General features: G+C 47.6%; 1 protein-coding gene across 1 annotated transcript in view; it reads right to left on the bottom strand.

The window, feature by feature from the left end:
- The window catches only part of CFAP44 (cilia and flagella associated protein 44), a 969,845-nt gene that overhangs the window by 910,887 nt on the left and 41,265 nt on the right, over positions 1–17,693 (bottom strand). The window lies entirely within an intron of this gene.

Below are 17,693 nucleotides of genomic sequence, written 5' to 3'. Positions count from 1 at the left end.
GGAGTGTAGGTTGTACCATGGGTTTTGATTGGGTACACCGCCATTTATTTACATTGTCACTTGCACCTATTGAGCACCATGAATACTGCATCATTGCTTTCTGTCATTCTTGGATTTTCACATTTTAATGTACATGCACCTTTCCACAGGAATAACCCCTGATGAAGGGCAAAGCCCGAAATGCATTGGGGCACCTGCATTATGTGATTACCCATACCATAATAAGATGCATATGAGAAGAATCATATGAGTTATGTATATGAAAGAAAAAGATGAAATAAATCATTAATGAAGATATCAATCTTGGAGCAACATTTATTGTATTGATTTTCTTAAGGAATTTGCAAAGCAGCATTTTGTCGCCACGAGGCGTTAATTGAGTTTGCTCTATCCCTGATGGAGGGCGCTTCTTTCAAGACTCAAGTTTCCCAGACTCATGCATGAGTAGCTCAGCCAATCCAGGTGTTGTGTTTGCATTCCAGATCTTGTACTCTTTTAACCCACTGTATAACCAGCACTGCATGTCCCAGAATACAAAGAAAAACCTAGACCGGCTGAGCAACTCACTTAAGGACCTGGGAATTTGAGAGCTCTGGTGACTCCTAATCTATATGTGGTAATGCTCTCAATACTGTGAGACTGCTACTTAGTGAAGGATCTGAAAGTGTGTTTGGTAGTGTATGAATGAGTTCTTTCTGTCATGTGTTACTGATAACCTGTGAGGGGCATGAGAATGCAATTTGTGGGAGGAGGCTGCTACTTTGTCGAGGGTGTAGAGAGCTGTTACTTGGGTCACACTGCTATTCTGCGAGGGGAGTGATTCCTAACTACGGTGTGTGCCTACTAGTCTACGAGGGGTGTGAGACTGGTTGTGATAGTGTGTGCTGTCCACTATGAACCACATGGGAGTGGTCTTAGCATTTAAGATGTTTTTTGTTTTCAGTACATGTGTTTTTAAACTTTTAGAGAACTTTCCCTTGACGTTCAACACTTTACTTCTGCAGTGTGGACAAAGTCAATAGGTCTTCCAAGCCATTGAGAAAGGTAATGTTTCTGGGGCAGGCACCAGAACCATTTTGTGTTTTTAATTTCGATGTCAGTGTGTTAGGGAAAAGCCTCCCTCATGTCCTGAGTTTGATTCGTTTTTTTATTGCTGTGATGCAAAATGTGTGCCCACATCATAAGAAAGAAAGTGAAACCAGACCACACAACTAGAAGCAGCCTGCTTTCACTTTGATCAGTGTCTGGCGGGCATAACTCTGCCCACAGTGCACTAATCAAGATGGGAGAGGCAGAGCCGTGGTGTAACAAAGGCCCCCGCAGCCCCCGCGGTGCGGGGGGCCCGAGCTTCAGGGGCCCAGTTCAGCAGAGTACTCTGGTCTGTTAGCTCCTGATAAAATCCAGAGCGGAGGCCCCTCCCTGCACTGTGCAGGGGGGCCCCCCTCAAATTTCGTTACGCCACTGAGGCAGAGCTGGAAATAGGATCCTCCCTCTCCCTGCTGGAACTCAGTTTGGGGATCACACAGGGACCTCCGTCCCGAAGCAGGGATCCACCCACTAGACACCAGGGAACATTTTGTTGGGTTGGAATGGCCCTCTGGGCATGGGTCTGTGCACATATGGGACACAACAGTCTTTTTGCCCTCAGCCCCCTGCAACAGAAACTGACCAAACCAGGGACATCCCAAGACCACATTGACTTCGTATAGTCACAGTTTCCTGTTGTGGGGGCTAGGCCCAGCTACACAAGGGGGGTTACCATTTTTATCAGGAGTTTGAGTTTAAAGTATTTATTAAAGCGCACTTTCACCAGCTGTTTCATGGCGCTGTAACAGACAAATCCCCAGAGGAGGAGTAACAGAGAATAAGAAGGAAAGAGAAACAAAGGCCACACGTGACCTAGTTGAAAGCTTTAGCAAATAGATGGGCTTTGAGTTTCTTCCGGAATTGAGGGTAAAGAGTTAGAGATCTAAGCTCTAGAGGCAATGAATTCCATAGGACTGGAGCAAGGGTCGCGAACTTAGATGGGTAGATGATCGTAGTTCCCTAGTTGGAACATAGGGAATGATCTCAGATGTGATGAAGGCCGGAGCCGCGTCAAGTCGTGCTTGAAAGGTGATGGAAGCAAGCTTAAACTGGACGCGTTCCCGGACAGGGAGCCAGTGTAGGGATTTGAGAAGGGGTGTTACGTGGTGGGATTTTGGGAGATTGAACACCAACCGTGCCGCCTGGTTCTGGATCAGCTGCAAGCGCTTTAAACAATATGCAGGGATGCCTGCATATAGGGCGTTGCCATAATCCAGGCGGGAAATAACCATCGCCAAGATGATCAGTTTCAAGGCATCAAATGAAAAAAAACGGGATACCTTGCGGATGGTGCGTAGTGACAGAAAAGAAGAGGACACCACAGAACTAACCTGGGAGTGAAGGGTGAGCTGGGAATTAAGTTTAATACCTAAAGTTTTGACTGAGGTAGAGGGGACCGGGGGAGAACCTAAGGAAGGGGGCCAAAAAAGAGGGGAGCAGGGACTGGAGCAACCACCCGTCAACACCAATTTGGTCTTATACGGGTTAAGTTTTAGGTGGTTGTAGTTCATCCAGTACCGGATAAAAATCATAATAGACTGAAAGTTTGAAATGGAAGCAGAGGAAGAAGACAGATTGAAAACAAGTTGGAGGTCATCCGCGTAGTTATACACGCTGACCTCCATTTGCTGCAAGTAAAAAATAAGGGGGGCGATGTAGAGGTTAAACAAAAGAGGTGAAAGGGAGGAACCTTGAGGGACCCCGCACTGAACTTTCCGGAAGTCCGCAGAAAAATCGCCCAGGCGAATAGCCTGGGTGCGGTCCCTCAGGAAGGAGGACAACCATACCAGGGCGGTACCTCCGATCCCCGCCGCCCCAACACGGGAGAGTAAGATGGTATGGTCAACCGTGTCAAAGGCGGCTGAGAGATCGAGGAGGACCAGCGCCTGGGCCTGGTGGGTATCCATTCCCTCCCTGAGGTTGTCAAGGACCGAAAGTACTACGGACTCCGTAGAGTGTGCGGGGCGGAAGCCGGCCTGGCGGGGAGCCAGGACCCCATACTCCTCCACAAACGTGCTCAAAGACTTGGTAACATGGCGTTCGAGCACCTTAGCCAAAAATGGTAGGAGGGAGATGGGGCGATAATTGGCAGGGACCGAAAGGTCTGCGCCGGGCTTCTTTAAGATGGGAACAATGACAGCTGTTTTCAGTGAATTGGCTACAACCCCCTGAGAAAGAGAGCTGTTAAGGAAGTGGAGAGGGGGATCTGGACAAGTTGTATAAATATGGCGAAGAATGTGCGCGGGGCAGGTATCCAGTGGGGAGCCAGATTTGACCAAGGGGATTATCGAGGTCAAGGATTCCTTAGTCAAGGGGGGGAGGGCATCGAGTTGCCCCTTAGGTAGAGGACACTGTGGGTCAACAAAAGTCGGGGAGGGTGAGGGAATGCTGGCTTTAATAATAGCAATCTTCTCAATAAAAAAATTATTTAGGGAGTGACAGAGGTCCTGGGAAGGGGAGGGCTTAAGAGATGTCCTATCGGAGAATGCCAGATTGTGGACTATCGAGAAAATTTCCCTTGGCCGGTTCTCAGCTGTAAGAATCTTAGAGGAAAAGTAGGCCGTTTTTGCTACCAGAATGGCCTTCTTGTATTGAACCAGAAGAGTGGTAAACTCAGATCTGAGTAAGGGACAATAATTCCTCCTCCAGGCACGCTCGGCTCGGCGTACCGCCAGTTTGGTGGTCTTAAGAGCCTCGCTAAACCACAGGTTGGCATCCTTCTCCCGCTTTGATGTCACCCGCTTCAGCGGGGCAATGGAATCACAGCCTGCGAGTAGCCAGTGTTCAATAGCCGCGGCCTGAGAAAGAGTGGATAGGCCTTGTAGGGTAGGATAGGAGGAAATTAACAAAGCGGATAAATTCTCCGGATCCACTCGGCTCCATGAGCGGACCCAAACATTCTTTGGGAGCGGGGGCCTGACGGTAGGGCTAATGGGAAGGGTAAACGAAATCAAATGATGATCAGACCAGGTGCAGGGTAAGATGGACAGGGAGTCTACCGGACAGTTCAAGGACCAAATCTGGTCTAAGATATGTCCTTTGACGTGAGTGGGAGAATGAACGTGTGACACAAAATTGAGGGATTGAAGTGTATCTGAGAACTGTTTAGAGGACGGACATTCCGCTGGATCTGAAGGCCAGAAGTTGAAGTCTCCCAATAATAAAATGGAAGAGTTATTGACCGTAAGTGTGGCCAGTACCTCTTGAAAATCAGAGAGAAAAAGTAAAGGTGACTGAGGGGGCCGGTAAGTGAGAAAACAAGTGAGAGGAGGGGTGATAGATGTAGTACGAATGGCAAGGTACTCTGTTGTGGCGATATCTGGCAAGGATAGAAGTTGGAAAGGGAGGTCGGCCCGGGTAATGACCGCTACGCCACCCCCAGTCCTACCAGCGGAACGGTCTGCTCGTAAAGCATAGTATGGAGCAGGGAGAGTGGCCAGTAGGGCAGGGAGAGAATCATCACTAAACCAAGTCTCGGTTAGGAAGAGAAGGTCAGGTGCGTGGAGGTCCAGCAGCACCGACAGTTCGTGTGAGTGGGCCACTGCTGACCGGGTATTAAGATAGTAGGCCGAGAGAGTCCTGAGAGAACCTGCGCTGGTATCCTCTCTGGGGAAATGAAGGGGAGTGGGAGGAATGAGAGGGCAGGGAAGTGAAGAGACAGGGGACAGATCAAGTGAAGATATGCAAGAGCAGGTAGAGGGGGCAAAGGCCACGGGCCATGAAGACTGCGGAGTTGGGAGGAGGTGTAAGTGATGATTTGGGCAGAGTGACGTGCCCCTAGCCCCGGTCGGCCGCGGACGGGCGCAGACGGGCTTGCCTTAGGCGCCCCTTCAGCGCGCCATCGTCGCGCCCGCTGCGCCCGTCCGCTGCGCATCCGGCCAATGCACATAGTTTTATAGGAGCGTTCGGGGCAGTGGGGAGAGGGAGGGGGCGTGGCCAGCGAAGTGGGCGGGGCTAACACACTCGCTGGAGATGGCGGCAGAGAGCAAAGATTCCCTGTAACAGCGTCGAAATCGGCTGTTCTGGAGATTAGAAATGAAGCCTGGGATCAGGGCAGGTAAATAAAAACACAAGATATTACACTTTTAAAATGCGGTACAACAATGCTCCCGGCTTTCCGCCTCAGGAGATTTCTTAGTCTGGCAGCGCTTGTACTCAGCGCGCCCTTTTTAACCTGGGGGAGGGGGCGTGGGCAGCGAATTGGGCGGGGCTAATGCACTCGCTGGAGATGGCGGCAGAGAGCAAAGATTCCCTGTAACAGCGTCGAAATCGGCTGTTCGGGAGATTAGAAATGAAGCCTGGGATCAGGGCAGGTAAATAAAAACACAAGATATTACACTTTTAAAATGCGGTACAACAATGCTCCCGGCTTTCCGCCTCAGGAGATTTCTTAGTCTGGCAGTGCTTGTACTCAGCGCGCCCTTTTTAACCTGGGGGAGGGGGCGTGGCCAGCGAAGTGGGCGGGGCTAACGCACTCGCTGGAGATGGCGGCAGAGAGCAAAGATTCCCTGTAACAGCGTCGAAATCGGCTGTTCGGGAGATTAGAAATGAAGCCTGGGATCAGGGCAGGTAAATAAAAACACAAGATATTACACTTTTAAAATGCGGTACAACAATGCTCCCGGCTTTCCGCCTCAGGAGATTTCTTAGTCTGGCAGCACTTGTACTCAGCGCGCCCTTTTTAACCTGGGGGAGGGGGCGTGGCCAGCGAAGTGGGTGGGGCTAACGCACTCGCTGGAGATGGCGGCAGAGAGCAAAGATTCCCTGTAACAGCGTCCAAATCGGCTGTTCGGGAGATTAGAAATGAAGCCTGGGATCAGGGCAGGCAAATAAAAACACAAGATATTACACTTTTAAAATGCGGTACAACAATGCTCCCGGCTTTCCGCCTCAGGAGATTTCTTAGTCTGGAGAAATATTGTATTGTATTTTATTTATTTTAGTTGTATTAATATAGTAATAGAGTGCTAACTACCCCTGACTCAGGGGTGAAGCACTTTATGCCAGGCAACACATGACTACAGAACCCAAGGTTAGTGGTTAATCCAGTGGTTACTGAGATTATTCTTCTGCTCTCAAGTAAACTATACTATGCATTTGCTCCAGTTTCATTGTGGTAGATTAAATGAATAGATATTAGATGCAAACATTAGTGGGTGGAATGAGAGTTGATTCCAATGGTGCTTAGACATTACATTTATTGTGAGGTGCTGCCTGACCTATGCATTCTAGCCCACGGCACCTAAGCTAAAATTGTTTAACTTCTTTGCCCCCTAAACCTTAAAGTATAGGTACTTGACAAGTTAGAGATCTTGCAGTAGTACCTGTATCCTGTATCCAAGGACACAAACTGCCTAACTCTCATAAACATCTGAGATTGCTCGACACTAAACTATTCCCCACTCATTTATTTGCAGCATACAAAGCATGGAGACCTTCTTATTGGGGCTAGGTGTATGGATGGTTGTTAGACTGGGTTGTTAGTTCAGTGTAGGGGGGATCTGTAGGAGGTGGCACTTGTAGTCTCTGTGTATGATCTTAAGATATGGAGCATGGTAAAGGGTGATGCACAGTGAAGTAACACCTTCTCGCTCAACATTAGGAGGAAAGGGTACGTAGATGGACAATTTCACCTCTTAACCACAGCTCTTACTACTACTGCGCTGACCTACGTACCATGGATAGGGATATTACTGGTCGGTGTGGTCTGATGGGGGGGGAGAGTGTGAGGGGGCTTTTGAAGGAGAACTCTGAGAGTGCTTTATTCGTAAGGCACACTCTATGGATCACTTCTAACAGGGTGCAGATGCATGGGTGTATAATTAGGCTGATCATTAGATGAGTTTAGTAAAACATTGAAGAAGTATCACAAACTGCACTGAGGCCCTGTCTTTGTGTGTTGGGGTATGGTTGCTGATTAGAGTGGTGGAAGTGGTTGGGGATGGCCATTATAGGAAAGGGACCCGAGTATGGCAGAAGTGGACTTAGGGTGGAGCATCTACCCTTGTGATCCACTGCACACATTGTGCTAATGCCCTCTTGTTCTTCTGAGACGCTGCTCACCGTGGTATCCCAGAAGCTTAGGGGAGAGATGATGCCTATAGTTGGTGTGGGTGAAGTAGTCGTAATAGGGGGTGCAGGCGCAATAGTTGCCATAGGAGAGGCGCTCTATATTTAAAAAATGTTTACCTTTCTGGGTTCGCCCATGAGTTTTATACCTGTTTCCAAAATGAACTGCAACTAGGTTGAAACCACAAAGAATGGGAAAAATAGACTACCAGTTAGAAAAATACAAAACATTTTGGTACGAAAATTGGTTTTCTTTTCCTGACAGCAAGGAAGATGGATGGTGATCTTAGTACAGCAAATGTTTAGTTGAGCGAGGAGTAGCCTCAGCCGCTAAGCGGTTAGCAGTTTCACTCTTGTTGCCATTGAGTCCATGGCTAAACATACACTGTGAGCTTATTTGTTGATGGAAGAGTCCTACTCTTGAAACAAAATTGCAGAAATTTTCCTAAACCGAGTTCTTGAGTCAGTGTAACAATTTTGGAGAGCTTGCTGTTGTTGAAACCCCAGACATATTTTAATTAGCACATCAATATGATTTACAGCCAATACCTTCAAGCCCAACATTCACTATAATGGGAAAGAGCTTATCTTCCTGTAGCCTACATTTGCCTCAGCAAACAAATATACATTTGTTGTAAACTATACCAACGGGTACCATGAGGCCTTAAAACTAAAAGCATGGCTGCTCATCTAGATGCTAGGAGTCTAACTCAGATCTTTTCTTGTCTTGGTTTTCCTAGTTTAGTGATCTCTGACTGAGATATTTGATGCCCTCCTATATGAAGGCCAGGTGGGATAAGTATGTGGTTTATTTTCTGTTTCCTTCACCAATGGGTTGAGGAGTCTTACAGCAAGGAGGGTTGCTCGGGGAACCAGGTGCCCACTTCTGACATGGTGGACTATGTGTTACAGAAAGAAGAAAGATGGCCCAACTGATGCACAACGTGAAAAACCACTTTCACGCCAGCCAGTGACTGCTGATGAAAAGGCATGCCTAGATGACAACACTTTCAGTTACTTTCTTTGACAATAAGGCTATTTTGGTTGCATGCTGGGTGTTCTGTATTAATTGGCTTTAGCCATAGATCTGTAGGCAGGAAGAAGCAACACTCCTCATAACCAATGATGAGTTTGAGGAGAAGAAATGGGTCAAATGTGAACTTAATTTCACTTGTCTTCTGCACAAATCAGAATGTAGGACTATTTAAGGCCACTTTGCCCATGTTTCCCTTGATCTTGGATTGGCTCAACCTTCAACTATGATATTGATACAGGGGACAGCTCAGGTGTAGAGATAATAGAGAAGGTTCATGTCTTCATGAAGGCAGTGATGGCCAAAGTGCCAGTCTTTGGTTTGCATGAGTACTCACATTCCCTCTAGGCAGACCCAGGCCATTGGTACCTAAGCAAACATGCACAGGCCAGTGTACCATTCCTTGGGCTAACAAGATTGTGCGTAGATTGCATCCACACTATTGTCGGTACTCCCAAAATTGGTCTGAGTAATTGATGCCAGCATCACACATGCCCCCATTTGATCACATCCACACTACATCTTCCTTCCACACCCTACCCTCGGGGACAATCTTTTTGTGGGAGCTAGCTGGTGGCCGCCCTTTTTATACTGCAGATCTTCTAAGACCTCTAATGTTTGTGCATCATGCTGCAAATCTCAAAATATTTCTTTATGGTAGCAGATATTACATCAAACTACATTTCTCTCTCTCTTGTACTAATCCCTTTACACTCTCAGATTGGCACTCTATTTTATAGGCTGTCTCTGTTGAGGGCTTAGATGAGAGTACTTCACTCCTACTGGAACATCTGTATCAAGATTAGATTATTGCAAGCTTGAGAATTGCTTTGACCACTGGAGCCGCAAAAGAAAATATACCATTCTTGCCCCAAAGCCTACTACAGATTCAAGGCACCTGTTTAAAGAATGCCACTACCGCTCTCCTAGGGATCTGACCCTGGTACTTGTTGGCCTGATGGGATTCTCTTCTACGTACCTAGATAATGCAGCATCTTCGGTGATAGGTGGACTCCTCCAAAGGGTATTACCACTCTCCCAGAAGGCCAATCGGCCCATCATCGCAACTAATGGCGAGATTTCTCATTGCTTTGTTTTGTGTCTTAGGCAATAGGTAGGGGGTGATAAGATCAGACGTCTCCATGCCAAAGTAAGGGCTTTGGTGGGATATCCCTGCATCCTGCTCCTAGGCTAGTGCTTTTGTAGGTCTCATTGGATACCACAGGAACTTCAGATCAATTGATGGAACAAACATGCCCCTAGCTACCACGGCCTAAGGAAAGCAGCACAATAATGTTACCTTGACTGCTGTATACAAAGCCTTTGATGTTCTGATGCAGGCACTGTATTATGTAATCAAGTCTCTGACTATAGTCGGACCTCCATTGTATAGACTAATGCTTTCAGCAGGGACTTTGGTCGAACTCTCTGAGAAGGGAAGGGGGCATTCATCCTCAGAGTGTTACTCAGAGAGCAGAAGTGGCATGCAATTGAGAAGTGTGTGTCAAAGTACTTTCAGCCCTACTTGTTTGTATGGTCCAGGTGGTCCATGAACGCAATCAGTCGGAAGATGAATAAAAACCCTGAGCCGCTGTAGTGCTCCATTTCCCTTTAATGGATGCCTGGTTGCTCTTCACTGTGGAGAACAAAGCAGGCTTTATCACACAGGCATGCTGATCACTTTCTCAAAGGGTTCCCAATGAGTAGGCATGGGGTTTCCTGGACAGACAGAGCTCCTCTGTGTTTGATCTGGGAGGTGCATATTGTAAGGACTGCATCCTGGCATATCTATGAACAGTGGTCCAGACAGACTCTGTTTGGCTCTGCATCTCATCTTTGTTTTTCATGCAGTGGCCTTTGTATCTCTGAACTCAATACACTGATCCCCACACTCTCTCACATCCCCTATATGATCACCTGTAATGACTATCCCAGCTGAGAGGGAACAGACAGAATGATTACGTTTGCAAATCTTTCTGAATCTAGTTCAGTGCAATCTAACTTCTAAATCTCGTGGATCCCTAGAAAATAACTAATCTGGAATCAGTGTTTAATTTGAGGTGGTGGTTTCCGGTGCTCAGCACCAGTACTTAATTGGCTACACTGGCATGGACAATGGGTGGTGCAAGCTGCAGGGGCCTCCGGACGAGGGCCCTGGCACTTATATGTTTACAAAGTAAACACTGTCTGGGATGCAATGTGGAGTGGTCACCTGTTCTGTGACATGCTGACAATGCTTTCCTGGTTTTTCTCAAGTTCTGAAAACTCTTTCTTTTCCAGGACATGTGTACCAACTGTATAAGAGTCATGACATTAGGTGAAACCCTAATAAACCTTCATCAAAATCAAACTTAATCCCCTTCAATTGGTGTTCATTGTACCTTCTTTATTTTGGTATGAGGTCAATGACAGTGTTAATCCATCAAGCACTTGCACTTACTGAAATAACCCTGAGCTTTTAGTTAAAGTCGAACCTGCCCCACCCTCTCAATAATATGTCAATCTCAAACCACACCCATGATTCCACTAACACACCCATGGGGATGCAACATCTGGAAACAGTGCTGCAAGGTAAACAAAGATAACATCTGTCCACAACATCACAGGAGGTTCAAGGGTGTTCAGATTTCTGTCAGTATTGCTAATATGAAATTTAAAGGCCAGTTCTTGCCAGCAGTGCATCCATCTGCCTTCACAAGTTACCCAATTTTCATCTTATCAGTGTGATTTGATTCGGACCCAGAGCCAATGCCCTCTACTCCCCTGAGCACTTGGCGCTACTACCTCTCCTGCGCCCCCCACTCCCTCCCAGAGTACAAGTTGATCGGTGCCCGGACCTTCCATCACAGGCCATTTCCTAACTCCCCCAGATTTTTGCTTCTCTTACCTCCCTCGGATTTTCCTCTACCGCCGGGCTCCCCTCCTCCCCACTCCTTTCCAGCATGGCCACCACCAAAGCCATGGCCACTTTCTTTGACCCTGCTCTGCACCGCTCCCCGTCCTCCCCCTCCCTCCCGGCTGTGCTCGGTTTCCCCCATGCCACCACCCTCCCTCTTCTAACCAGCTTGCCTGCATCTCCCATGGGGCCCCATCTACCCACCCCCTGCAGCCAATAACCCAGATGGCCCATGATCTGTTGACCTACCCATGACTCCAGCTTTCTCCTCACCACTCTCACCCTCCACCTCCTGCAACCCTACGTCTGCCGCCTTGCCCCTGACTTCCCCCAATAAAAGTTGCCTTTCCCCTCCCAATTCAATTTCTGAAAGCCTCCTATATCTGGCTATATCCTTATGTGGAAACCCCCCAACTATCTCTGCCCCCCCCCTAAAACCCTCCCATGTCTAAATCTGTAGCCTTGGACCGGGTGCTCAATGGCCTCCCTTCCTGCAAAGTCTTATCTCCCTCTGGCCACCACACTGCTTTGAGCCACTTTCATCGACCAAAGCATTTCCCTTATGGAAAACAGAGTCTCACTAGACCTAGAATTTGCCAAAAGGTCATCCCTGGGAAACTTAGCTCAAGCTAGAACCCCTGTGTCAAAAACCAACACAAAGGCACTAGGGAACGCATGCGAAGGCAGACGCAGCCTCCCAAACAACGTAGATCTCTCAGTATCAGAGCTCATAGATTCTCCTTTGGGCTCAGAACTAGAAAAGACTCCTGAGCTACCTCCCCAATCACCCACTCAAATATCACCAATGGAGGATACCCACGCTAGAGGTAGGAGGGAAGGAGCAATTAGTAAAAACACCTCTACTAAAACAAACTCTACCACATCGATAACAGCTCCTACCCTTATCCCACCACCACTAGCACAGAAACAACTCTGCACTGTAATAGTCCATCACGATCATCAAGAAAGTGCTACTCCCATCTCATTGGTCTCACAAACCCAACCATCTGCAGAGAAGAGCCGAGAAGAACAGGATAACTCTATCCTTATAAATAAGCTAGCTGAACTCTTTAAACAACTTATACAGCCTCTAGAACAAAAACTAGCTAAGATAGAGAACCACATATTGAAGCTCACTTCTATGCCAGAACCCAAACAGGGCCTCCCCCAGCAAAAGAAAGGGGGTACAAATCCTTTCCATAATACCCTCCCAAATCCCCTCGGCACAAATACAAAACGTCCCATCCCCCAAACCACCACATTACAGCCAGTCACATCGACAGCTTCACTTTCTACCCCCATACCGATAGTCACGCTGACTTCAACCACCGCAAATCCTAATAGCACAGCGCCAACCTTGTCAAAACAAGATAACAATAATCTGGCACTCGCAACTACCGTCCCACAAGTAGCGTCAAGAAAAACTGCACCTTCCAAAACCCCGGCATTTAACCCTTTTTCTCAATCGACCCAAAGAAATACCTTAAGAGGAGCTGGAGAAAGCAAAACTCATTTTGATCTCCCCCCCGAGGCTGCTCCTTACGTAGCGGTAATGATCGGAGTTCCCGAATTAGCTCCTAATACGGTGGAACCTCCATGGTCCTTAAAAAATAAAGTACACCATTGGCTACAGACAAATCGTCCTATGCCACCAAATTGCCATGGAAGGATCTCCTCCTTACGTAGGACCCCATGGGTGGGGAAAGGCACCAAACAGTTTTCAGGGGACTGTATTATTCCCTCCAGCTTCTCCGTTTCAAGAGAGGAGGGTGGCTCCATTGCCATTGCTCATTGGTGCTGCCCGCGGGAAACTACAAATTCCAGCGCTGTCTTATACGTGGCGCACTTTGCACGGCGCGTGCCATGTGCAGCACCTGGGGCCACTATGCTCTCTTGCGAGCGGCGCCGGCTGCTCACCTTCATTTGCGGCTTGTTGGAGCAGTGTGGCCTCCACACCCTCAGCTGCACGCCTCGCTGTAAGCACTGCCACACGTGCACTCTGTATTACTAAGGCCATGCATTCTGCCCCAGCAAGCATGTGCATGGCTTCCTACACGCTCACGTCAGCCATTGTAGTGTAGTCCCTATATTCCCAATAGGCTCTGCGCATTGGAATAATATAAACAGCAGTGTAGACGTAGGACTGAGGTCATCTAGGTCTCTACTGACTATATTAGACTTAAGGTTTGCCAGCTAGCTCAGAGGTCACTAGAAACTTTCTCGAATAAACAAGGAGGAGTTTAACTTCCCTGGATAGACAAGAAGGGATTAGCTTCTGACAACCATAAAACATGACAACTTTGCTCCTTCAGAATAAGAGTGTATCTCTAGAGTCGTGTGGAAACAATAGACAGCTATTTCACTCAGTCAAGTGTGCATACTTAGTTTCACCAGATTGCAGAGAATAGAGAGACGGGCGTTTTCAATAAAAGGTGTAATTTATTGAGCCGTCTTCTATCTCATGCAAGAGAAATGAATTGCCACAATTGCAATACTCATAGTAAAGTAAAGGGCGTACAGTAAAAGGAGTATTATGAAATAATTCTGTAAAAGCATTGATATGGTTTCTTAGCCATATGATACTTTAAAATAGATAAAATATATACATACATATATACATTGACTAACGTACTCAACTGGTGCTTCTAAATACGGCTACCCCGGTGTACCTGACCTAAGCCTAATACGTGGGAAGTAAGTAAGTAGCAGTTTAAGTTAAGTTGGTTTTGCCAAGAATCTGACTCAAGAATTCTCTCTAAGGGTTTAGTCAGCTCCGTACCTGGGTAATAGAAAGCAGGAGGTCTGGTATCTCTCTCTCAGGACTCGATATCCCAGTAACCCACGAGGGTATCTAGAAACACCGGAGCTGGATTTCTCGGCAGGAGAAAAGACAGCGTCTCTCTCAGTGCGTCAAAGGGGATGGGCGTCGTCCGTGGGCTCTCGCATCAGCTTGGCTCTCGGGCAAGTAGATAGCCGCTCTGCTCCAAACCACCGTGTGTTTGCTTAAGGCAACGTTGGTATATTTATACCTGAAAGGTGCCGGGTGTGACTTAAGGTTGGACATAAGACGTCAATAAAGATGTCACTAAGAACTGGCCGTTCTTACAGTGCTCACAGGAGTTCTAGGACGAAATCAAAACAAAAGCAATGGGGATTTCCCAGGTTGCTGGAGGTTTGGTTTGTTTAGAGAACTCGTTGTGCTTTCTAGGAGTCCGGGGAAGTAGCCTTGCTTAATGTGGACTGCATGGGCTACGACTAAATATGGATATGATTCTTATGCCTTTATAAGGATATTATTTATTATAACCGTACAAGGGCATAAAATAGAAATATCGAATTAGGTTCCTAGATAGAAACACAATACCCACTCCACGATCTAATGTCCATCATTACTAAAACTAAGCAATAGTAAACATATAAAGGTGCATGTGTTTTCCAACCCCCCAAAAATACATAAATTGCATTTGAAATGGTATATGGTAAATACACGAAGATGATTGGTACTGTACGTTTTTCAAGCAGTGTTATCATTCAGTGAAAAAGATGCATATATATATCGGCTGAATGAATTGCGAAAATTACACATGAAATGGCTTTGAATACAGAAAAGAGGTCGAGACCATTTCATCACATATTAATACAGAAGCTGTAAATGTGCTAGAGGCTGAGGTAATATTTTCTTTTGTAATATCTCTTTATTACATGCAGTCGCAATCCAATTAGTACATACAATAGTAACCATGTGCACAGATAGATGGAGTGATCATTTAAGCAAATATTGGTTGAGCATACCGTCGTGAGATTGCAAATTATCAGCATAATACAATACGATAGTCCAGTTTTGCATTTTGATATTTTTACGTAACAAGAAAGAAAAAGGGAAATCATAGTGTAACTAAAGGAAAAGTGGTCACATCCGTATGAAAGGAAGGTGCTAAACGATAACATTGCGAGCATAGTCAAGCATGCCAGTCGGCACAAAGTTGAGAGTTTCTCATTGTAGAGCAATTTGAGGACGGCACATCAAATCGTACATGTGTGGACCAGGCGTTAAGCAAACGCAACATTTGAGATTCAGGAGTCCCACAGTGAGAAAGGCAACACACAGCGCGGCAACAGAAAGACATCTAGCCAGCTGCCAGGGCGGCGTAGTTCATATCTTGGTGATATATGCTGAATACCCACCAAGTCAACCCACCCCTGTCGGGACAAAGGAGTTAATTGATTGGGATTGCACTCCCTGTGTTAGTTTCGCAAGGTATGCTCGGAACGGCCCCCATATATCCAGTGGTCTGGAGGCGCTAGGAACCATCTCAGAGTATTCAGCGCTGTTGGCGTTACAGTATGCCATGCTACGGAGCCAGGCGCGGGCTGTAGGGGCGCGCCTAGCACACCAGAGCAGCGCCACTTCGCGCTTAGCTAAAAGGAAGCAGAGGGATGCTAGTTTTCTAAGCTTACGCGGGAAGTTAGCGACATAACCAAGCAACGCAATTTCGGGGGTAGGATGTAGGTCCATGCCTATGATTAACCCTAAAACCTGGTGTATATGTAGCCAAAATGTGTGTAGCTTCGGGCAAGTCCAAGAAAGATGAGCAAAGTCAGCCTGGGGGCCATTGCATTTTGGGCAGTTGTGCGGCTTGCTGGGGTCTATTCTGTGGGCAAGTGCGGGAGTGTGGTACGCTCTCCTAAGGAACTTAAAATGTATTAGCTTATGTCTGGCGTTGATGGAAACATCCCTAGTGGTGGCACAACAGGCTGCCCACTGATCATCCGTGATATTGGTACCCAGGTCGGCCTCCCAAGCAGCGCGCACCTTGGTGTCAAGTGAGGGAACCGAGGCCATGCACAGCCTATATAACTTGGATACTACATGAGCCCCTGTTTGGTTCTGTATTATGAAGGTAAGTGCAGTGGATTCTTCAGGGGGGAGCGGGAACGTAGGGAACTCAGCCCTAAGCATGGAGCGAAGTCTGGTCAGCGTGAATGAGTCCATAAAAGACCTGTCAGTGAAACGGTGGTCTTCTGTGAGCGAAAAGGCATGGCCATCCGGGAAAAGGTCCCCTACAGTGTGTATTTGATAGTTGGACAACGTGCGTTGCACCACTGATTCACCGGTGATAGGGAGCCAGTGGGGGTTGGGCAATGGCAGAGCAGGGGAATAGAGTTTCTCGAGGAGTAAGAGGCATCTAAGTTTATCCCAGGCCCAACAAGTAGTGGACAAAGGCTGTATATCCTGCGGGTCTCGAGGGAGTCCCCTAGGAAGGACGGAAGAGAGGGCCACTGGGAGCGCCAGGTCCGCCTCCGGTCTCAAATGTGAAATCCTGGCATCAGGGTGAAACCAAGGGTATGCGTATGAGCACTGTGCGGCTAAGTAATATAGAAAAAGTATGGCACGCCAAAGCCGCCACGTTCATACGGGAGTGTCAAAGTATGCCAAGAGACTCGAGGGTTCCTGCCTCCCCATATCAGGCGCAAAAGAGCGGAGCGAAGTTGGGAAAAGAAAATCTTGGTTAGGGGGATCGGGATATTGTTGAATAAATACAAGAACCGGGGGATGACAATCATTTTTACGATGGCAATCCGCCCAGCCATAGAAAGCGGGAGGCGGATCCAACGCTCCGTATTGTCTTCCAAAAAATCGAGGGCATGGCCGTAATTCAATCGGACAATGGACACCGTGTCGAGATGAACGTGGACTCCCAAATATTTCACTGAGTCCTCGCTCCATTCCAATGGGAACGAGCAGGTCCACTGTACCGTGGAGGGGGTGAGTGGGAAAATAACTGACTTATGCCAATTTATATGTAGACTCGAGTAGGTTCCAAAGCGGGAAATCTCCTCCAGCAAAGGTTCAAGATTGGAGTGGGGAGTCCGTACATACAAAACGGTGTCATCGGCGTATAACGATATCAGCAGAGGGCTGGTGCGAAACTGGAGCCCACGATGGAGATGTTTCTCCTGGAAATGTCGCACCAGGGGGTCCATAGCAATGATGAACAGGAGCGGGGACAGTGGACACCCCTGGCGGGTGCCCCGCGAAAGTGCGAAGTTTTCTGTAATGGTGCCGTTTAGACGTATTCGGGCGGTGGGAGCGGAGTACAGCAACTCGACCGTTGCCACAAACATAGCCGGCATTCCCATTCGCCGCATGATTGACAAAAAGAAAGGCCATTCCAGGGTGTCGAACGCTTTCTCCCCGTCTAAAAGCACCGCTGCCGCCGGCGTGGAGGGGTCAATTCTGTGCAAGACAGAAAACAGCGTTCGAAGATTTAGTGAGGTGGATCTATGGGGAACGAAGCCGGACTGGGCCGGCGAAATCAAAGTGTCCATGAGTAGCGCTAGCCGAATTGCAAGGACCTTGGCTAGGATTTTGTAGTCCAGGTTTAGGAGGGATAGGGGTCTGTAGGAACTGCACAAAGTGGGGTCACGACCTGGCTTGGGCAATAAAACAATAACCGCTTCCCGGAGCGTAGGCGGGAGAACGCCCACCTCCAGTGCCTCCGCATACACCTCGACTAATTTAGGGACAAGTTCTTCTTTGTATTCTTTATAAAAATCGGCTGTGTATCCATCAAGGCCTGGCGCAGAAGAGCTCCATAGGGAGTCAAT

This window comes from Lissotriton helveticus, chromosome 8, assembly GCF_964261635.1.
Source record: "Lissotriton helveticus chromosome 8, aLisHel1.1, whole genome shotgun sequence".
NCBI lineage: Eukaryota > Metazoa > Chordata > Amphibia > Caudata > Salamandridae > Lissotriton > Lissotriton helveticus.
This window is presented reverse-complemented; position numbering and strand designations above follow the sequence as displayed.